The 24,650-nt window shown below is 39.1% G+C and overlaps 1 long non-coding RNA gene across 2 annotated transcripts; it reads right to left on the bottom strand.

Moving 5' to 3' along the window:
- Positions 1-16,805: 16,805 nt before the first annotated feature.
- Positions 16,806-20,253, bottom strand: LOC110865528. 2 transcript variants are annotated; one of them, XR_002550777.2, is made up of 6 exons: positions 20,078-20,253; positions 19,975-19,979; positions 19,834-19,896; positions 19,594-19,731; positions 19,312-19,516; positions 16,806-19,246 (listed from the first exon to the last, which is right to left on the bottom strand). It is a non-coding gene; the product is annotated as an uncharacterized LOC110865528 (long non-coding RNA). The 2 variants fall into 2 exon arrangements; XR_002550778.2 differs by lacking the exon at positions 19,975-19,979 and having other exon boundaries at positions 20,078-20,252.
- Positions 20,254-24,650: the final 4,397 nt, after the last annotated feature.

Genomic DNA, 24,650 nt, shown 5'->3' with positions numbered 1-24,650 from the left:
GAGCCCATATCTTTACTGACAATGCGGCCCGCGTAAGATCCTTTGATTCTTTAACGCGGCCCGCCTGAGACTTGTTTTTCAAGATTTTCAAATCTTTTTAATTATTGCACTTGGCCTTTGGGTTTCGAAGGGGTAACTTTGCGTTTTGGGCCTCGTTTATATACGAATAAGGGCCTCGGAACTGTTACCCAACTTATTAACCCTTGGTTAATTTATTATTACCCGAAAAGTCATAACTTTCTATGTTTGACGCTTTTAGCCCCTCGCATACGAATTTGATCATAACTTTCTCGTTTTAAAACGGAACCTTGCGAAATTTATATCATACATTCTAGTGAGCGTAATTTAATGTCACAAAGTCTCGGGTTTGTTAAAGGGTCACTCAGAGGTATAACTTAAACTTGTTGACACATTTAACCCCTGTAGTTTGTAATCTCTCACTTCCTTCCACAATTCGTTCCGTACGATCCACGATTCATTCTTTGAAGGTACAAGCATCAATTAGGGTTACTGTACAGTATATTTATCCTTTGTTGACATTTTTAACCCTTGAATTTACATACTTTCAATGTTTGTCAACTTTAGTCCTTTATTTAGTATTTAACACCACGTGTAAACCTAAGACACGTGTCAATACATTATTGGATGCTAAATTTCGAGGTGTTACATCCTCACCCCCTTAAAAGAAATCTCGACCTCGAGATTTAGTGAAATAAATGAGGGTACTTTTCTTTCATCGTGGACTCTACCTCCCACATGTATTCGGGACCTCTACGGGCATCCCATTTTACCTTCACAATCGGTATATACTTCCTGCGAAGCTTCTTAACCTGTCGATCCTCGATCGACATAGGTTTTTCAACGAACTTTAAGCTCTCATCGATGTGTACATCTGTATGCGGTATAACCAGTGATTCGTCAGCGAAACACTTTTTCAAATTACAGATGTGGAACACATTGTGGATACCACTGAGCTCTTCCGGTAAGTTTAATTTGTAGGCAACCGATCCGACACGTTCGATTACCTCGAAGGGTCCAATATATCTCGGGCTTAGCTTGCTTTTCTGACCGAATCGCATCACCCCCTTCCAGGGTGATACCTTAAGCAGTACCTTGTCGCCTACTTCGAAATTGAAAGGCTTACGCTTCAAATCTGCGTAGCTTTTCTGCCTATCTCGGGCAGCTTTCAATCGATCGCGAATTTGGACAATCTTGTCCGTTGTTTCAAATATTATATCAGGTCCTGTCATCTGGACATCTCCTACTTCTGCCCAACAAACGGGCGTTCTACACTTCCTACCATATAGGGCTTCAAAAGGTGCAGCCTTAATGCTCGTATGGTAGCTGTTGTTATAGGAGAATTCGACCAATGGTAGGTGGTTATCCCAATTACCACCTAAGTCGATCGCACATGCGCGAAGCATGTCTTCCAACATTTGGATTGTACGCTCACTCTGTCCGTCTGTCTGAGGGTGGTAAGCCGTACTGAAATTCAAACGCGTGCCCAAAGATTGTTGGAAACTTTTCCAAAAGTGTGACGCGTATCTGGTATCTCTATCAGAGATGATAGATACAGGCACGCCATGAAGGGCTACAATCTTATCTACAAACAACTGGGCTAGTATATCGGAGCTATGAGTCTCCTTTATGGGTAGGAAATGTGCTGACTTGGTCAGTCTATCAACTATTACCCATATTGTATCGTTTCCCTTCTTTGTCTTTGGCAATTTGGTGATGAAATCCATCGTCACCATTTCCCATTTCCACTCAGGAAGTTCAGGCTGTTGTAGCAAGCCTGACGGCTTTTGATGTTCAGCTTTTACTTGCGCACAAGTCAAACACTTTGCTACATGGGTGGCTATAGACTTCTTCAAGCCTATCCACCAAAAGTTTGCCTTTAAGTCCTGGTACATTTTATCAGCTCCAGGATGAACGGAATATCGAGAACTGTGGGCCTCCTGAAGGATAACGTCTCGAAGACCTCCATAAACAGGAACCCATATTCTTCCATTCAATCTCAGAATTCCATTTTTGCCATAGGATAACTGTTCTTCAGTTACTCCTAGCTTCTCGTGAGGATAGTTAGCTTCTGTCACAGCTTCTTTCTGTGCAACTAACAATCTCTCATTCAGACTGTTCTTGATTTTAATGCTCTTGGAATTGATCCTTATTGGTTTCACTCTTTCTTTCCTGCTCAAGGCATCTGCGACTACGTTGGCCTTGCCTGGATGGTATCTTATTTCACAGTCATAATCGTTCAGAGTTTCCATCCAACGTCGCTGCCTCATATTCAAATCTTTCTGATTGAACAGATGCTGGAGGCTTTTGTGATCAGAATAGATCACAAATTTAATGCCATACAAATAGTGTCTCCAGAGCTTTAGTGCAAATACAACGGCACCCAACTCCAAGTCATTGGTGGTGTAATTCTTTTCATGCACTTTTAATTGTCGTGAAGCATAGGCAATCACCTTGCCCCTCCGCATAAGCACACAACCCATACCGGTGTGCGATGCATCACAATATACGACAAATTCTTCCATTTCTTCCGGCAATGTCAACACTGGAGCATTGCTCAGCTTTTGTTTGAGGACATCAAAAGCTTCTTGCTGCTTAGGGCCCCAATTAAACTTTATACTCTTTCTAGTTAAATAAGTTAGGGGTGCATCAATTCTTGAAAAATTTTCGATGAAGCGTCTGTAGTATCCTGCTAGACCTAGGAAACTGCGAATCTCCGTAGTCGTCTTCGGCTCCTGCCAATTCATGATGGCTTCAACCTTGGCGGGATCCACTTGGATACCACGCTCACTGACTACGTGTCCAAGGAATTGAACTTCTCGTAGCCAAAATTCACATTTAGAGAATTTGGCGTAAAGCTTTTCTTGATGAAGCAATTTAAGAATACATCGAAGGTGCTTCTCGTGGTCAGCTTGACTCTTTGAGTAGATGAGGATGTCATCGATGAAGACAATGACAAATTTATCCAAATACGGCTTGCAGACGCGATTCATGAGATCCATGAATGCGGCAGGTGCATTAGTGAGCCCAAAAGGCATCACTAGGAACTCGAAATGACCATAACGAGTCCTGAAAGCAGTCTTGTGCACATCTTCGTCTTTAACCTTCAATTGATGGTACCCCGACCTTAGGTCAATCTTGGAAAAGTAGCTCGCTCCTTGCAACTGATCGAACAGATCGTCGATCCTGGGCAAAGGATACCTATTCTTGATTGTAACTTTATTCAGCTCACGGTAATCGATGCATAGACGCATCGAACCATCTTTCTTTTTGACGAACAGGATTGGTGCTCCCCAAGGAGATGAAATTGGTCTAACAAAACCTTTGGCTAGCAGATCATCTAGCTGCGTCCTCAATTCTTTCATTTCCGTGGGTGCCAATCTATAAGGTGCTCTCGCAATAGGCGCGACTCCTGGAATGATGTCGATGCTGAATTCCACTTGCCTGTCCGGTGGCAAACCAGGCAGTTCTTCCGGGAAAACTTCAGGATAGTAAGAGATGACTGGGATGTCTTCAATCTTGGGTTTCTCCTCACCGATAGTCACCTGTGCCATATAAATGACACATCCTTTCTTCAAACATCTGGATGCCTTTAGCATAGATACTTGTGCAGGCAATCCATGTCGAGTATCTCCCTGAATCATAAGTGGTTCTCCAGACGAAGTCTTGATTACCACTTTCTTCTTGTTGCACATAATTTGGGCTTGGTTATGCGATAACCAATCCATACCCAACACTACGTCGAAACCAACTAGTTTAAAGGGTAACAGGGATAAAGGAAATGAGTGATTCCTAATGGATATAACACATCCATCTAAAACAGTCAAGACTGTTCCCATAGTCCCATCAGCTAGTTCTACTTCATATTTCACATTCAAGGTTTTAACAGGAAATTTTAGCAACTCACAAAACTTATCATCCACAAAGGATTTATCTGCTCCAGAATCAAATAACACTCTTGCGAATACATCATTGATAAGAAACGTACCGGTTATGACGTTGTCGTTCTGGATAGCCTCTTGAACATTCATCTGAAAGACCCTCGCATTGGTCTTTTTCCCTTCATCAGCCTTCTTCACTATCTTCGGGCAGTTAGTCTTGATGTGCCCTTTTTCGTTGCAACTATAACAAGTTGCATCCTTGAGTTTCTTGCACTCAAGAGTCCTATGTTCGGAGGACTTGCAAATCCCACATGCTTTCGGCTGGGATTTCTGTTCAAATCTGCACTTTCCAAAGTGGTGCTTCTTACAAACATTGCACTTGGGCCTATCGCCCGACTGTCGGTCATTCTTCTTGGTCTCCGATCCCTTCTTGTGGTCACGATTTCCCCGGTGCTTCTTGCTTGACCTACGTGAATCATCATCTTCACGTTTCCTCTTCTCACCGTCAGCATTTCTCAGAGATCTCTGTCTTACCGCATCCAGCGTAAGAGACAGAGATATATCTGCCACGGATCTAAATGTAGCAGGCCTAGAAGCCTTCATGCTAGCCTTTATCTCTGGGGCCAAACCCCCAATGAAACGCGCGATCCGTCTGGGTTCCGGGGTTAGAAGGTACGAAACCAATCTTGACAGGGTATTGAAACTCGTGAGATATGCCTGGCAATCCAGGTTCTTCATGACTAATGATAGAAAATCAGATTCTATCTTCTCAACCTCGTGCTGAGGGCAGTAGTTTTCTTTGATGAGAGCAATAAATTCCTCCCATGACATGCTATACAAAACAGTCTTCCCAGAGGCTTGAACCAATGATCTCCACCATGCTAGGGCTTCACCCTTAAATGACTGCGATACAAACTTCACCACATCTCTCTCAGCACAACCGCTAATGTCCATCACTGTGTCCATTTCGTCCAGCCAGGTCATGCAATCCACAGCGCCCTTTTCCCCAGTAAAATCCCGGGGTTTGCAAGAAACGAAATACTTATACGTGCAACCCCTGGCGCGAGGTGCATCATCGACCACTATCTTCTTAGGACGGACACTATTCTCATTCGATGAGTGCCGATCGTCGTCCTTCTTAGGTTTAGACTGGTTCGAGGGTGGTTTGCTGTGATGCTCAGAATGGGTTTTTGGTTTAGAGTGTGGTGTAGATCGGGTCCTGCTTCGAGACTCGGTATACTCTTCGTACAGCCGATCTAAAGCCGCCTTAACAGCACCGTCTGCTAAAGCTTTTAATTTCGCGCCCGTTATATGAATTTGGGCGTTATCATTGTCATCCTCCTTTGATTGACTATTAACTCCATTTGGGTCAGCCATCGCGATCTTGATCTGCTACAAGGAATATGACAGAATTTTATTTAGGAGTTTGTTATGGAATTGTCTTTTATGGCAATTCATTAATCATGGTAAACATAGACCATATTTGGTTAATTCGTTACTCACTTTTATTTAGAATTTGAATATAACTTATCCTAATTACAATCAATATTGTTAATGGCACAAAAGCCTAGTCACAAGGACGTTTTATAATATAAGCCAGGATTTCAGAGAATCAAGGCATGAAGGTTTGAACCATAGTTCTTTTACCTTTTCTGACAGGGAGTCATAGACTACAACTGTCTTTTGTCTTATATGACAATAAGTATGGCCCGTAGGCACTACATCACTAATGGATGATTTAACCCATGATTTATAAATCATTAACTTAGGTCTTGGAATCCTCTGAAGGATTCTTATATAAGAATGACGCATGTGATTTTAACGAATCACATCTGCCAAGAATGTTAACACGTTTACAGAGGTTAACAGGAATCTGAACCTTTTATTCAGGTCTCACCATCTTGGCCGGGTCTTATAATGACACCAGGCTAGGTCTCACCATTAAGATTCTTTATTTAGGCAGACTTAATTAAAAGGAATGATTTTTAATTTATTTCATATAATAATGTATTAAAATGACAAAAATGAAATTTATAAGCTTAACATTCCATTAATCATAATAATGATTACACATTGCCCTAAACGGGACTTTTCATAGACAAATACCTACGCAGAGGTTTACAGAAAACAAGTCCACGCAAGGACCAAATACAAGGATAGATGTCCGCACAGGGACAAAAAGATAAGTCCACGCAGGGACTGAAAGGCAATTTTCCACGCAGGGACTAAAACAAATAGATGTCCACACAGGGACTTGATTAAAATAGGAAATACAATAGAACATATAAAGACTAATGATCTCGCTTCTTCTTCCCCTTTAACAGGTTTGCTAGGCCTTTAAGGAATCCACGATTGTTCTTACGTTCTTGCTCAAAGTCTCGTTCTACCCTATTTAAACGGTGAAGGATTTCTTCCTGCTCTGGTGGGGAAAAACGTGGCTGCTGCGACGGTTGTTGAACCGGAGGTCTAGTAGGTGCTGGATACCCATGAGCTGCGTATCCTAATCCCCAAGGATCCCCATAAGGTCCTTCGGGATGGAGGGCGTTGTAATTGGCCTCTACCACGTATGGGTCGGCATCCGCATAATTATAGTTGTAGCGCGTGTGAGCTGGCTGCTCAAACGGGTTGTACGCAGCGGAACCGGCGTACACAGGTATCGAGTTATCATAGCCGAATGGTGGCGGAGGTGGTGCAACTAGTGCAAAATTCACCTCTGCAGGGTGGCTCGAAGGTTCACCCATTTGTGGTTCTTCAGGCAATGGCGGAAAATGACTTGCACTCGAGTGGCGAGGGGTGCTAAAGTGAAATTCCCCTCCTCGGGTGAACATCCGTGCGCCTGATCTCCGACGCCTTGGCAGATCTGGAGGTGCTTGATGAACTGGTGGCGGTGGAGGCGGTGGCGTGACTGCCACGAAACGCGAATCCTCGGAAGGATCCTGTTGCTGCTGCTGCTGGTGAGGTGATGAATGGTGAGAGGGTGTAAAGTACCACTCGCACTGGTTAAACCTCGCCTGGTAGCTGTCGGGACCTTGATAAGGTGTTCCATGAAAGGATGACCCATCAGAGATCTCGATAGGATGGTTGGGAGTACCTCTTGCGGGTTCGATGGGATCCGTATCCTCGTCCATATCTACAACATTATCTTCGGAGAAATGGTCTTCGGGTCCCAAAGGGTTATAACCTATTGGTTCTTGGACGTAATCAGCTGGGTTGAACTGGCCTTGGAAGAAAGGAGTGGGATCGCCATAGGAACGGTGCGAAACAGAACGCTGGAGAGGTATGAAAGAAGGTTGAGGGTTTCTGGGCTCGTTCTCCGAATTTGGTCCAAAAGAGTGACGGTATGAAGGTGTTGAACTGTGTGAGGTAGACCGTCTTGCGGGCTCAAAGAGGTTTCTTCTACGTCTCTGAGGTTCTTCACTCCTTGTGCTGGAAGGAGCTCGCATATGTGAAGGTCCGGCCTCGTGATCATTGTGAGTAGTGATCGGCCCTTTGCCTCTTCCTCCTCTTCTAATTGCTGGTGGCATATTTCCTGCTTAACAAATTTTTTTTAAATCACAATAAACAATAAAAGACAAACTGGAATAACAATTCAAATTTGTCCTATGTTCTTGTCTAGACTCGAGTATGTGCAATTGTGTTATTGAGATTAAACACATAAGGATGGTGTTTAATTCACTCAACGTTGGCTCTGATACCAACCTGTCACACCCCGATTTCCACGTGTTTCACCGGTGGGCCCGGTGGGGGATTACCGTGACGTAGTTGGCAACAATATAGTCAAACCACACAATATTTAAATGCACAACGGAAGCATAAAGATTGATATATTTCAACCATCGAATGTAATATCCAAATATCACAAGTAGTCGAAATAAATCCACAGGGGATCAAAATAAAAATAGAAATATTGTTCAACAGATAGTGGCATCCCGAGCTTGCGAGACTCTAACGATGCTAAGGAGTGGCCAGCCTATTTCGTACAGAACCTGCATTTAATCTTTTTGGGGAAAATACGTCAGTTTACACTGGTAAATACATTCAACTGACACTTTTTGTAAAAAGGTTTAATAAAATTGATTTGAATGCACAAGCCACAAACTCTTTATAACTTGGGATAATTAATCAATTAATCTTGTAAAAGAATTACATGCTACTATGCGTTCAGTCGCCCGGGTCGTGCCGGGTTTAAGGTTAATAGACACGCCACAAAGCATAAAGCCGTGGTGGGAAAACCAACGGTTATACCTTTATAATTATAGACACATTATCGGGTGTACGCCTACACCCGCGTGTCGAGGTCGTGGCCATTTCGTAAAATGATGCCAAGGATATCCGGGACATGGTCATTAAGCTCCCAAAGGCGTAAAGCCAACAAAACAAATTTTTAAACGGGTCACATTGATAATACCCAACTACTAATGAGTTGGGGTCCATTGCCCGACCAAGCGGTATTTTTATATACCGTAACCCAAGCCCGTATAACGGAAAATAAGTTAAAAGTATTTACCTGAGCAAGTAATAACCTCAATAAACAAATGCAAGTATCTTCTACTGGTCTCCTATTCTGGAACGAAGGTTTATAACAACCTATTAGAATCCTAACGGGTCTTTAATTTAGCCTTAGCTTAGACCGGTCAGTTTAAAGGATAAATACGGTTTAATCGCGTGAAAAGCGAAAACCGGGAATGGAATGTGGTTTGGGCCCAACAAGTTTGAAGACTTGTTTTATATGGGCATAATAACCACACTCTGGATTTTGAAGTAAAAATGATAAGGTTTGACCTGTTTCGGCTAGTTTATGTAAACTAGTTACATAAACCGAACCGTGCGCGCAAAAGGCGTAACGGGTAACCGTAGGAGTCCTACACAGGTTTCCTAAGTTAATATGCTCTAAAGAGGTTGTGGTATCAGTAGGATACCTTCCATTATGCCCGTAACGAGTTTAATCCCAATATACGCCCCGTAGGGGTATTTTGGTCATTTTAAAGGCTATAAAAGAGGTTTTCCGAGTTCTACAGGAAATCTGAGTTTTCCGAACAGCTTATAAAGTTCAAAATACTTTATTTATTATTTAAGATCAGTAGCAACTGGAATCGGGTCAAAATACCATGTAGAACTCAAGTTATGTCCGAAAAGGGTATATTCGGTAATTACCGAATCGATGCCATAACCGCAGGCTATGAGCAGGTTAAAAATAATTAAAAATCTTTAAAAATCCCAAAATATTATTTTACATCAGTGTGTAAAAGGTTTGGTGTCGAAATTTGGGTTTAGATAGGCTTTATGCTAATTGCGCCGTTTAATTACTAAGGTTTTTCGTAATTGCGTTATTTAGCATAACTCCTATCCTAGACCTCGGATTGACGTGAAATTTTAGGGACATGCTTAGAAATCAGTAACTAAGGTTATTGTCCTTTCACGTATCCAAAATTCTCATTTTAAAGTGAAAAGGGCGTTACAGTCAACTTTTAAGCATTTAACGGAAATGTGCAAAAGACTTGGACAAACAACGAACCGGTCACAGAGGGTTAAACCATCATGTAACCTGGTCCTAAGAGAGTCCTAAGGCATATCTAAATCATACCATAACGGGTCAGAACTGAAGTCAAAGAAAAAGTCAAAGCTTTGCGACTTTCAGTTCCGAACCGGGTCAAAATAGTAAATGGTCGGATCAAACAAGTTTAGACTAGTTAATATACTTATTATCATGTTATATGAGTGTTAAAACAGGTTACACGCCCTCTACATTAGTGATTATGCATAAAATCGCAAATTAGCATTCTGTTGACTTTTTCTAAGCAAGTTTGACTCGACATTCGGACTAGTTAGAGTGGGAATCAGAGGGTGCCCTTTTAGGGGTTTAATGCCCACATGATTACCAACATATAACTACCTTTGATTCGACAAATCACTGGACCATTTGTGATTTATCGTTAAGTCAATCGTTAATTACGACAGATTGACTTTTAAGCTATAACTATGCAAAAACTAAACCACAAAGGGTGGAGCATACTTACAAGAGTCTTATGCACGACCAGGGATGAGAAATGAAGGCACTTGAGCTCCAGAAATGATCAGAAGAGTTGTTTGAAGGTGTGAAGAACAATGGTGCACTAAATGGCCTTTTATAGTAAACTTCACACCTTAGATCATTGACAACTAAGGCTACAAGTGTTCTTGGATGATCACCAAGTGTCCCTGAGTGCTAGGGGACGTTTAGGGGGCGCCCATGCTCTCATAATTGCTTCATAAGTCGGTTAAAACGGCAAACAATGCTCCTGTCCGACTTTTCTGCATCTGGGGGGCTAACGCGGCCCGCGTTAAGGATCATGCAACCTTTACGCGGGTCGCCTGAATCCATACATCAGAGCCCATATCTTTACTGACAATGCGGCCCGCGTAACATCCTTTGATTCTTTAACGCGGCCCGCCTGAGACTTGTTTTTCAAATCTTTTTAATTATTGCACTTGGCCTTTGGGTTTCGAAGGGGTAACTTTGCGTTTTGGGCCTCGTTTATTTACGAATAAGGGCCTCGGAACTTTTACCCAATTTATTAACCCTTGGTTAATTTATTATTACCCGAAAAGTCATAACTTTCTATGTTTGACGCTTTTAGCCCCTCGCATACGAATTTGATCATAACTTTCTCATTTTAAAAAGGAACCTTGCGAAATTTATATCGTACATTCTAGTGAGCGTAATTTACTGTTACAAAGTCTCGGGTTTTTTAAAGGATCACTCAGAGGTATAACTTAAACATGTTGACACATTTAACCCCTGTAGTTTGTAATCTCTCACTTCCTTCCACAATTCGTTCCGTACGATCCACGATTCATTCATTTGAATGTACGAGCATCAATTAGGGTTACTGTACAGTATATTTATCCCTTTTTGACATTTTTAACCCTCGAATTTACATACTTTCAATGTTTGTCAACTTTAGTCCTTTATTTAGTATTTAACACCACGTGTAAACCTAAGACACGTGTCAATACATTATTGGACGCAAAATTTCGAGGTGTTACACAAAATTCGTACGACCGTTAGCTTTCTAATCGCATGCCCCGCTTTTCCAAATCAATCACTCACAATGTCAAATCACTATTTCGTGTTGACACCTATCGGTCTGAAAGTCTGAATCTTGGATGCTTGTTCAGATTTATTATAACGGTCGTTCGAGTTAAAGGTATAAAAAAATCTTGGATAGTTGTTAAAGATTTGTGATAGGTTCGATAATTGCAAAACCTAGGGTTCCTACACGTTTCAACTTGATTCAGTTGAATACAGTGATTATCGAATTTAGTGTCACGTGGCTTAGGTGCCAAATGTGTACATATAAATGGCTGTCAGTGTCTGAATAAATGTTGGGTCATCTGAACAGTCGTTTTTGTTTAACGCCAACTCGGCAGTTTGGTAATCTGAATAGTCGTTTGGTTATTAGTTTTTTCAACAAATACCAACCTTTTTTCAAGGACTTTCCTTTTGTAAAGCTTAACAAAAACTTTAGACAGTCTAGAGAATATGGTGTATGTATTTGCTTTTGTACGTTGGTAACCATTTTTATCATTTCACCATGTGATCTTTCTTATGAGGTCGTTACTTTGAAATAAAACCAAGTGTTTTTCTTTAAAATGCCACATCATTGTGGTGAATATATGTGATGAATTCTTTAAACTTGTATTGTAGCAAATTAACTTAGGCCCGTGTTTGTCAAAGAATTCCGAACAATAAATTCTCCCACAAATGTCTAACAACTGAAATTTACTTGCTTGTATATAACTGTTTCACATTTCACTAAGTTATATGAAACCGAGTTAACTTACTTAACCAAACCGAATTAACTGATGGGTTACTCTTCTGATGAAAAATTTAAACTTGTTTCATGGGAAGGTTAGCCAAGTGTTTTCAATTGATTTTTGAACTAAGCATTCTCCCACAAATGTCCAACAAATAAATATTACTTGCTTGCATGATTAGACCATCAGGCTTGAGGAACTTTTTGCAAGACCGGGAGTCTGTGAACAGTAAACAACCCAAAGTAAATATTGGTTGAGGAAGTGTTTTGATTATATTCAAAAACAATCATTCACCATTGTCTGTGAGCTTGGTGAACTTTTAATAAGATGTCATTGTTGGACATCCAGATCGATTTTGTCTTGAACATGAGAACTTGTAAGTGCAGCGGATACATAAACTTGATTTGCAGACATGTTTGGTGCAGAGAATACAATACGAATCGAAAGAAAAATGGAAAGGAAAGTGGACAATTTAATGTTATAGAAATTGTCTTGATCCCAACAACATTTCCCGGCAATACCGTTAAATACTACATGATTTGGCGGTTATATTTGGCGGGTAACTGCAGTGGCAGTTATTTGAAATTCGGTTCCCGCTAAACACCCGCTTATTACATAACATAATTAACTTATCATAACTAAAACATTCACTTATCATTAATTACATAACTAAAATAAGCATAACTAAGTTTATAATTCTAACATAACCCCTCTAAACTTGGTTATGCTTATGAGCTTGTTTGATCACGCTTCGGTTTGCTTCCTCAACGGCCCATCTTGCTTGATTGAAATTGAATCTCTTTCGTTTCTTCATTTGATTCCAGTTATCATCTCTCACACCTGCATAAAACGCTACTTGTGTTGGTTCCGCATCGTGGTGTACTCCTTCTGCAGCATCATTGCAGCCGCTGCCCAGGCTGTTTGTCCTCTTGAGATCCCCTCTTGAGAATTCATCCTCTTCATCCACCATTCTTTTATCATGCACCTTCTGTTGAACCTTCTTGAATTTGTAGTAGTATTCTATGGTGTCTAAATACATTGCATAAACTATACGAATGAAATCACCATCTTTGTATTCAAACCCCATATCCTTAGCAATGATTGGCCATAAATTTTCTGTTGTAACTTCTCGATACCCTCCATCCTTATCAACCAATATATACAGATCTAGTAGATCTATCTTTTGATTATCTATGGTGCAAGGAGGGAAGGGTCTATGAGTGATTCCTAAATATTCATTTAGAAACCATTTAACCATCTCTTCGAATTTCTTTTTCAGTTCACATCGATACTTGAATACGTATTCACGATCATCAAGCATACTAATCACTGCTTTGCAATCATTAAACTCATGAAATTCCAATGACTTTAAAATCATCAGATTCCAATCAATCTCGGTTTCATCCGAGACGTTGAGGGTTTCGAAATATGAATTCAAATAGTCGTTTTTGAATTCGTCATCAATCCCACACATGTTTTGCAGCCTTTCTTTCTCTTTTATTCCTAATTCTTCCTCTTTTGTTAATCCCGTCACTTCATTCTTAGTGTTCATCACCGGAGATGAGAACATAGGGAATATTTTGCATGTATCACCGGTTCTTCGGACTGTAAAACCTTGTAGTGTTAATTGTTCTAAACTTAGAACATTTCGGTTAATGTCCGGTGAATAGAAAACACTAGGAACGCTTAGTGTTTCATTTCCCATTTTTACTTCGGCTACACCCACTCCTAGGATGAATAAGAAGTTATTCATTCCGGATCGTGTTTCTACCCCCATGATATGTTTCACTCTCTTAAAAACATCTATGTTGTTCACAAAATGATGACAAAATGTTGGATTTACAAACCAGATATCCTTCCATTGTCCACCGTCGGTTCCCGTAACAATCATTTCTTCTCGGCAATGAACTTCTTCTTTCTGAGTTCTTATTCCGTTGTTGATTGCTTGCCGAATGAGTTGTAATTCCTCATCATTTTCTTTGGATTTACAAGTGTAAATCTGATGACCGGGCAAGTGGCAATAATAACACAATCGTTCACGTCGTGTTCGTCGTTTTCTTTCGTTCTTCTCATCGATGCAGTGTTGGCAGGGCATTGTTGTACTAGTCGGTTTTATCTCTGCATCAAATCTTTCAGTGGCTCTGATACCACTATGTTGGACATCCAGATCGATTTTGTCTTGAACATGAGAACTTGTAAGTGCAGCGGATACATAAACTTGATTTGCAGACATGTTTGGTGCAGAGAATACAATACGAATCGAAAGAAAAATGGAAAGGAAAGTGGACAATTTAATGTTATAGAAATTGTCTTGATCCCAACAACATTTGCCGGCAATACCGTTAAATACTACATGATTTGGCGGTTATATTTGGCGGGTAACTGCAGTGGCAGTTATTTGAAATTCGGTTCCCGCTAAACACCCGCTTATTACATAACATAATTAACTTATCATAACTAAAACATTCACTTATCATTATTTACATAACTAAAATAAGCATAACTAAGTTTATAATTCTAACAGTCATAACTGTCACATTTGTTGCGTACATTCGTATTGTTTGGAGGTGAAATGTGAGAGACGGTGAGACCCGAGTCGTGAGATCACATGGTGAAATAATGAAAATGGTTACCAACTTACAAAAGGAGACGGTGACAACACCTAGAATGTGTATGTGTGTATTCAGCATGACTTGTGGAAGCATCTACATAGTGTTTGATTTGACCAATCACATGATGTAATACACAATAGCGGATATGGTTTTACCAAATGTTTAGCTAGACGTTTGTCAAAAGGAACTATGAACATGTATTATGTATTTATATTTTAAAATTAAAAGAATCTTCAAATGGTCGTCCACCTAATTACGACAATCATTCGTGTGGTGTGCCATGGTGTTAGCCCTTTATTGGACGGATGTTTGTTACTTGTTTCTAACTAGCGAACGAAAACATGCAGTGAATGATGTATGCATTGTTTCCTAGAACGGTTGTTCCGTAGTATCTCAAACGGTCGTTCCCAAACTTTGGACCGTTTTCAATTTATATGAAACCGGCAATATTTTTTTTAATAAAAAGTAGGTATCAGTCGTCGACGATATGTCGGCAACCCATCAATAAAAACTATGTTAGTATCAGCATTCCATTTGTAATGAACTGGTAATGTTTTGTTGGTAACTTCATAAAGTTACCATCGATGATCCGTCGATGATCAACCACGTCACTAATCCATTAGTTATATTGGGTAATATCCACTGGCGATCTATCTGTATGCTCGGCTTGTCATCTGTAATGAAGTTCCTACCCACGGACATTTACAACGGTCCCTATCTTCACCTTGGGATAACCAAAGAGGTTTGTGTATATATGTGTGTGTACATTTGCTATTTCATATTTTTAACACAATGAGCATACATGATCATAGTTAATTATCTCTGAAATTTCTACCCAATTATTATTTTATATAAGTGGAAACTCCTACACACCAATAAATCATATACAAGGGTACGTGTGCCATGGCTACTAGCACCTATATATATACCAATAACTTTATGAAAGTTTCGTGTGCCCCTGGCATCATAAACTAAGGTTGTCTTTACTAGTGTCTTATCCACTGTATAGTGGCTAATTATGCTTCCTAATCACTTCTTCATTAAAATAACATAAGAGTATCAATAATATGCGACCATCCTTAATCATTAAAGTGAAATAGTGTAAGTAAAGCTTCATAAAAAAAATAAAAAAGCTCCATACGCATTTTCTTGTTGCTGTTTTTCCCGGCATGTTGTATGCCCAATAAACCGGGCCTAAAAATAATTGTTTTCGTCCAATTTATGCGTACTTGATGGACAACCCATGAATATACACAAACACCATAGCACGCGGATTGTTGCAGAAAATACTGTTGACAGCAACGACACATGCCCACCATCGTCGCCACCCAGACCAACCACAAAGCTTGAAAACATTAATGGAAAGTTCACACCAATTACCACATCTAGAGTTTGTGGTGATCATGGATTTTAAAAAACAAATTGGATGTTGCAACTTGGTACAGATGGGGACTTCCATTACTTATTTGGATTGACGTCAGATACATAATATATTAATTTCCAAGCTATAATCATGAAGAAAACCACACATATATAATATAATTGAAGCTAGTGGAATGTGCAATATATATGTTTGTTTCGAATCTAAAGGATAAGCTAATAACAAGTTAATGTTTGATCAAAATGGGACCGTGAGCACTCTGTGTCGCATATATGCCATCCTCTTGATTGTTGAGTTTTTTTAAACGAGTGTAGTTGGAAAACTTTGTTGGATTTTCAATTCGTGAATACTTTGATATATCTAAAATCGTGTAGAACCCTTTCAAATTGAATTATTTCACTGGTACTCATGACAATTCAATCGGATAATTCTAGAGAGAAATCAAGAACGAGTCTGTGTAATTTGTATGTATTTGTGTACCCTTAGAATGACCAAATACGAAAGATAAAATCCAGGGGAAACTGCCATGCGATTAAAATTGCCTAATGGCTGTTAACTTCGGTTTTTCACATGCTTATCCATTTAAATTTATCTTTTCCCATCGAATTTAACCCTAGCTAGGGGCGTTGCCCTTTGGACCCCATAAGGGGTAGGGGCTGCCGCACCTTAGACCCTTCTACCAGGGTCTCTCCCTGACTTTGTTGTCCTGTTGTGCAGATGTGAAATCATATATAGGATTCTCAAACAAGTGTGCACCCCACACTATCCAACTTATTTGATCTTTAACTTTGATCTTTCATTGGTCATTACGGGTGGGGTGCTCCACTCTCTATCACTCACCACACCCAGTCATGTTCCGCCACGTCATCAAACTTAGTTTCGTCATGGCCAACATGCGTTATGACCATCACTCATGGTCATATTCAGTGGCGGCGGTGTTCCACGGGGTTCCATGCGTCGTCACCCAACCACCACGTAGCGCCCCCTCCCTCCTTAAGTAAAGCTAATTATATATATATATATATATATATATATATATATATATATATTAAAATATATATTATATTATATGTTAATTATATTTATTTATAGAGTGAATTGCAAATTTTGTCCTTTATCTTTATACCCATTTGCAGGCGTTGTCCTTTATCTTTAAAATTGACGAGTTTTGTACTTTATGTTTCAAAATTTTGCACGGTTTGTCCTTTGAGCCTAACCCAGTTAGTTTTTAATGCTAAATGAGATCATGTGCATGTCACATGATGGTACTTTTGTAATTTTACCTATTTAATTGCAAAATAAAGAAATAAAATATATAAAAACTCAACACACACACTCTCAATACCCTTTCTCTCTCTGTACTCTCTCTCTCTCTCTCTCTCTCTCTCACACACCTGCTCAAAGTTAAACAAATCCCTAACTCTAAAAGTTCCAACATCCACAAACAATTCAACAAATTCTGCAACACCTTGCCATCTTTACTAGGTCTGTTGTTGCGAATTTGGGTGAAGAAGCATCATTTCCAATCAGTTGTTCATTGAGATATTTTGACCTGTAAAGTCACTGCACGCACATACACCGACCAGATCTGGAACCTTATCCGATTGTGGCGGTGGGGTATTTAAAGGTTATTCACATATCTAATTGGAACCCCAGTGTATCATGTCAAATTTAATTTTTAGAGAATTCCATTAAGACAAAATATTTGACCTAATTTTGGCAGATCTAGTGGGCTTCTTTTTTTTCTTCTTTATTTGTTGGTTTATGATTTCTTTAATCTTTCGGGTGAAATATTTAATGGAACTCACATTCTTTATTAATCTTTATTGGAAGTGGGGAAATGATGGATGGTTGTGATTGTGTTGAGTGGGTGGTGGATGGTTGGGCAGCGGTGGATGGTGATGCCAGGTGACTTTGTTTTAAAGGTGGTAAATGTGGTGGCCGGCGACTTCATTTTGAAGTGGTGCGGTGGGTGGAGGCGGTAGATGTGGTGATCGGCGACTTCGTTTTGGAGTGGTGCCGTGGGTGGTGGTGGTTTAACAGGTGGGGGCGGTGGGTTGTGGTGGTGGTGGCGATGGTGGTGTGGGGTGGAGCGATGGTGTTGTGGTGTGGGGTGGGGTGGGGTGAACGGCCTAAAATTGGACTCCCTTGTTCCAAATAGGTAGAATCCAAGGGTGTAGAGGACGAGTTAACACCTGTATCCAGTGGGGGATGTTCGATTCATCCAGATTTGTGGGCAATTTCACAAGATCATGTAACACCTATCTGAACGGCTGAGAGAGAAAGTTGTTGAGGAGGTTATGATTTTGATAATATGTTTTAATATGTTTAGTTTACATGATATTCCAAATATTTGAACTTTGAATGTTTCATTGCTTTTATTAATTGTTTACATTTTGCATTGGCATTCTTGACGGGTGGAGGTGGAGGTGGAGGAGGTAGGGTGGGTGGTGGCAGGTTGTGATGGCGTGGTGATGGGTGGAAGAGATCAAATTTGAATTGACAAAAATGTCCTCATATGAAAACCACATAGACCAAATTTAACTGAAAAAACTAACTGGGTTAGGTGTAAAGGACAAAACATGTATGATTTGAAAACACAAAGTACAAAACTCGTCAATTTTAAAGATAAAGGACAGCGCCTGCAAATGGGTGTAAATATAAAGGACAAAATTTGCAATTCACTCTTATTTATATATTAAAAATATATATATTATATTATACTAGGATGGTGCCAGATGCCGCGCGTTGCGGCGGCGATCTCTAGGTTGTTTATAGTCGGTGGAATTATGGTTGTTTAGGGTCTTAATGCATTTACGGTCTTAATGCATACACTTTATACAATTATATGATTTTAAGCGACAGAACCGCCCAAACTGAGCTAACTCCGGCCGGGTTAAGACTTAAATGATTTTGTTTACGATTTGATAAACCGAGTTTCACGATTCGGTTGAGGTTTGAAAGCGGTCCGGGTAAACCAAACCAGCCAAAATATCGAAAGAAATTAAAAACATACTTTTTAAGCTGTATAATTTGAAGAAAAAACAATATTTTTTCATTGGATTTTCGAAGTTGGGTAAAACGGTATGTATAAAAGTACTAACTGGTTTACGAAAAAAAGTGAAGAAAAAATTAAGAGCATTAGTAGATTATAATCTGCAGGTATTATTAAGCGTATTAGTAAGGTTTATGATTGTTAAAAAAATACTTACTAAGCTATATAAATTTAGCAAAAAACATTTTTTTTTTCATTTAGACAAATCTTACAATTATAATACTTATAACTTAACCCATTTAATGCTCGTAATTTTTTCTTCACTTTTTTTCGTATACGGTTTACTACTTATAAAGTAAAATGTCTTTTATATGCATACCATTATACCCAACTTTTGAAATCCAATAGTACTTTTAAGTGTTAAAAAAAAAACAATCGACTCCGACCATGAACATCCCTAGCTAAAAAGCCTATCTAGAAATCAAAGATGTAAAGCACCTCTTATATATCTCTATGATTGAATAATCCAATTTGGGCAGATGTTGAACTCCTGCAGACAAACCTATCGACAAATTTTAGTTCACAAACATGAGTAAAACCGAACCATAACATCAAACGGATCAAAACCTGCAGGCACTTGATCTTTTTCTTTAATTTTCTCCACAATAATATCAGCCAAAGTGTGCTGTGGCGTTGCATCCTTGGAGAAGAAAGTTTCCAGCAGCCTCTCCTCATCATCATTAATTTCCTCCGCATCGGTTTCTTCCTGAATCTCCGTTTGCTGAATCAACGCCTCCTTCAATATCTTGGAACTCATTCCTGCAGATAAAACCTGCAAAACACAGATTTTTTATGATAAATTCATCAATATATTTCGATGATTATAGCGAAATGTGTATGGAAAGGCACCTTTTCTTCGCGCTGGTATCGGTGTCATCTGATAAGATCGCTTAAGTGAAATCGCCATAACCGATCCTTTATAGTTATCCATTAACCAACATATGGGTTACGGTTATGGTTTTGAGGCAAAACCGACCCATGCACTCCCTAGTATCAAGGTATGTTAAAGAATCAAATTAAAAAAAAAAAACTATTTTTGATGAAGCAGCAATAAAGCTAAAAATCAAAACGTGAACACCAAGAACTTACTTTGTGTGCTTTCTCAAACTCTCAATAACTGGAGCACCAATAGTTAGATTTGGGACAATATGGCTGCAGAAAATAAGAAACCAAAATTAAAAACCAAAAAAGTGACAAATTAACAACAATCTATTTGAATCTGGAACACACCCATCCTGCAAAATAACATTAACTGATTAGGGGCAAGTGAGAAAATTGAAGAAACAAAGTATAATCGAAGTTGATTGGAGATTGTGTTGTGATGTTGAAGTACCATGATGTCCATGTGAAGCCAGTCAGCACCGAAGTTGACCATTCGCTCAGCCTCGAATGCAATATTAGCGAAGTCTGATGATAGCATCGAAGGGGGATTCAACTTGTGTCACCATTTTGTGAAAGGGGAAGAATGGAGGAGAAGGGTTCAGAAGTCTCTTTGATTAGGGTATGGTATGATTAAAAGAGAAAGGGTAGGTGGCAAAGGCCACCGACTTTTCTCTTTAATATTATATAAATGTTATTTATATAATTATATGAATAGTAATTTTAATATTATAATAATATATAGTTTTTTAATACTTTTATTATTTTAATATTATAATAATAGTTATTTTCTTTACTTTTAAACTTTAATCATTTTTTTAATATCACGAGTTGGGATAACCTTGGTGTCAACCGGTATCGAGCCTGTACTGGTATCGAATACCGGTACGGTCCTGTTCAGTATCGGTACATGAATTTCATTAAATAGCTATATGACACTAAAATCATCAACAAACATATGTCAAAACCTATGATCCCGTGATGTAGTCTAATTAAACTCCAATTGATCCACAAAACAAATATATTTCTACATAATTTAATGCATTTGCACAATGAGGTCTCATGGCAAGTCTTGTAAGAAAATTACTTTGTTGGCCCTAAACCCTTTCGGGTGTTTAATTCTTGGCTGGGCAGACCGGGTTATGACGCTATGGTTAGGGAGGCGGCGTCAAAGTTTGTGGGGGGCGGCCCGGCGGACATCAGATTGCTAAAGAAGTTTGAGTTTATAAGGAACCATGTTAAAGAATGGAGAGATGAGTTAATTAAAAAGGAGGGAGAATTGGAAGCGAGAGCAAGATCGGAGTTAGAACACTACTACAAAATTGGGCAATTGTGACCAAAATTTGCCACCGAGAGAACAAGTGGCAAAATTAGCAACCGATTTGCCACCAAAATTTAAAAAGGTCACGTACAACCCATATTCAGTAACAAAATGGTGGCAAAATTTGCTACCTTAAATTTTCGGTAGCAAATTAGTGGGAAACATGATAAAAACCAATAAAAAAATTAATTAAATGAAAAACATATTAAATTGTGACCGGATTTATGGTAGCAACTTGAAAATCTAATTTGGCAGGCCAATTTTACGAATCCCTGCATCTCAAATGTTAGGGTTTTTATAAAGATAACTCCTCTCTCCAACATTTAGGGCATGTTTGGGTAAGCTTATTGAAACAACTTATTGACTTATTGGCTTCTTGGAAAAGTCAGGATTTTGTGATATTGGCTTTTCCCTCTCACATACACCCTCTTTGCCAAACATCATTTTAGAGCTTATGACTTTTCAAAAAGCCAATAAGTCAATAAGTTGTTTCAAAAAGCTTACCCAAACATGCCCTTACTGCCCTACATCGTACAGCTCCGATCTCTTAAAGAAGGTAGAAAGCTTGACGAGGAAGAGGAATGGATTCTCTCGGAGAATGACAAGTTGTTGAAGGAGTTGGAGGAAAATAAAACTAAAGACCTCAAGTAGCGTTCTCGTGTCAAGTGGGCCAAGGATGGCGATGAGAACTCAAGTTTTTTTCACTCTTTTATAAATTGCAGGAGGGCGTCTAATAGGATTCATGATTTAAATGTGAACGGGTCATGGAGTTCAAAGCCGAGTATCATTAAGAAGAATGTTTTCCAGTTTTTTAGGGATAAGTTTAAGGAGGATTTGGTCAACCGCCCGGTGGTTAGTTGTGACAATATCAAGAAAATCAGTCAAGAGGATGCTGATTGTTTGGTGGCTAGCTTTAGTTTGGAAGAACTAAAGGTGGCGGTGGCGGATTGTGGGGGGGACAGGGCTCCTGGCCCGGATGGGCTGAATTTTAGGTTTATCAAGCACTTCTGGGACATTTTTGAAGCAGATTTTGTTGATGTGTTGAACGAATTCTATTCTAGGAGGGAGATTAGCAGAGGGTGTGCCTCATCGTTTATCACTCTTATCCCGAAGGTCAGAGATGCGACGAGTCTTAATGAGTATCGGCCGATTAGCTTGGTGGGAGCGATAAACAAAGTTATCTCTAAAGTCTTGGCGAACCGTCTTAAAAAGGTCCTTCCGTCTGTCATCTCCGAAAGCCAATTCGCGTTTTTAAAAGGTAAGTTTATCCTTGACGGGCCTCTTATTATTAACTGGTTTAGAAAAGGAAAGAAGAAGGCGTTTCTGTTGAAACTGGATTTTGAAAAGGCTTATGATAATGTGAATTGGGGGTTCATTAGGGATGCGATGCGTCAAATGGGTTTTCCAGGCTTGTGGTGCGATTGGGTTTATGGGATTCTCTCCTCAGCTAGATCTGCAGTGTTGGTCAATGGGTCGCCTACGTTCGATTTCCAGTGTGAAAAGGGTATGAGGTAAGGGGACCCTTTATCTCCGTTTCTTTTTCTTGTGATTATGGAGGTTCTCTCTTGTTGTTTCGAGAAGGCGGTTGCTATTGGGGCGGTGCCGGGTGTTAGGCTTCCTAACAACGGGCCGGTGTTATCTCACCTTTAATATGCGGATGATGCATTAGTTATCGGGGAGTGGTGTAACACCTCGTAAAATCAGACCCAATGAAATAAAGACACGTGTCTTGTAAGACAAACGTGTCAGGAACCCGAAACAAATAAAAGATGTCTGGTAGGATTTAAAAAGGGCAACATGTTATTAAAATACCTCTGAGCAACCCAAGTTATAAATTCCAAGACCTTAAATCGTTAAGATAAACATCTGATATATTAGCCGGTTGTTCCTAAATAAATAAATTCCATTTTATAAGGAAATTGGGTTCTTTTAAATTGTTACTACAAAGTTCATGATTTAAAATTCTTATTTAAAAGAATTGAACTCAAATTAAAATGCATGGCCAAACCTCCATAAGGATCCAATAATTCTCAGTATTTCCGACATTTGAAAACCTTCCACAAAGAGCCAAAGTTGTGTAAGTACATGCAAGGCATGCAAGGGCTGAAAACCTGGCTCCCTTTACTGAAAAGAAGCATAAGATTCGGACTTGTAAGAAAAGTATGGACAAAGCCTAAAAGTTGCAAAAATTTTTGTCTCTGGTCATCGGTTACGGACGGTAAGAGCTAAGGCTTACGGTCCGCAAGGAGATGCTTACGAACCGCAAAGGAATCGCTAACGGTCCGTAAGGCTGTCGCTGGCAGCAGAAATGGACAGCTGCCTGTTCAGCCAGTTCCACCGCCTTAGTTGAGTGGTTTTCGAAAATCAGGGGTCTTGTAACTGGTTTTTGGCATCATAGGGACACCTGGGAGGATCCCATAACATTAGTAGAGTTACATGGATTAATCTTGTGCATTTTAGTTCACTATATAAGAAGAACAAGTTGTGACATTCTCACTTGCTCACTTGGAAATTTATTCTAGACTTCTCTGGAGCTTCTCTGATCAGCAACCAACTCCTCTTAGGTCCCTAATCATACTTAGGACTCTTGTAAGTGTCCTTAATCTTTTTTAATTCAATTTAGCTTAGTTAATTAGCTAAAAGTCAAACCATCGTAATTAAGGTTTGACTTCGAGATTAATCAATAATTATCTAGTCAAATCTCGAATTAAAAATACCTATGAGTTGGTAATTATGTGGGTAAAAAACCCTTAAAAGGGTACCCTCTGATTCCCTCTCTAACTATGTCAATTGTCAGGTCAAAACTAATTACAAAAAGTCAATAGAAAGCTTTATTTCAAAGTTAATGCATAATTAGCAATGTAGGATCCATACAACCTGTTTTATCATTAATATAACTTGGTAATTAATGTAAGAACATGTTTAAACATGTTCACCCCGACAATTTTCAGTTTAAGTCCGGTTCGGAACCAAAAGTCGCATAGTTTGACTTATACTTTGACTTTCAGTTCAGACCCGTTTAAGCCTAGTTTATGATTGCCTTAGAGCTTCTTTTGGACCTAATTACATGTTAGTATAACCCTCTGTGATTATACGGCTTGGTTCATTAGTTGTCCAATTATTATGCAAGTTTCCGTTAATTGCTTAAATGTTGACTATTATGCCCTTTTCACCTTAAATTATGATTTTTGAAAATGTAAAATAGTAGACACCTTAGTTACTGATTTATAAACTTGTACCTAAGATTTGACATCAGTTTGAGGTCTAGATTTAGAGTTATGCTCATTAGCGTAATTAGAAGCCTTTTTAGTAATTAAATGGCGTAATTAGCATATAGTCTATCTAAACCCAAATTTCAATATCAAACTTTTTACCTACTGATATAAAATAATATTTTGGGATTTTTAGAGGTTTTTATTTATTTTTAGGATGAGCATAACTTAGAGTTCTAAGCTTATTTCGGTTAATGCCGGTTTTGCCCCTTTTGGGCTATAAAATGAGTTTTATAAATCATTTTGACCTCAAACCTTTTTCTACTGATCTAATATGTTAAACAAAGTATTTTGAGCCTTCTGGAATATTAAAAATATCAGCTTTCTATACAAAACCCGGAAATGGCTCCAAATCGCCTTTTTAAGCGTTTTTAACACATAGTATGTATCAAGACTAGTTTATATATATAAAGGTTGATGCCTACTGATATTTT

Source organism: Helianthus annuus, chromosome 6 (assembly GCF_002127325.2).
Source record: "Helianthus annuus cultivar XRQ/B chromosome 6, HanXRQr2.0-SUNRISE, whole genome shotgun sequence".
In the NCBI taxonomy this organism is placed as follows: Eukaryota; Viridiplantae; Streptophyta; class Magnoliopsida; order Asterales; family Asteraceae; genus Helianthus; species Helianthus annuus.
The sequence above is the reverse complement of the archived record's forward strand: the minus strand, read 5'-3'. Positions and strand labels throughout refer to the sequence as shown.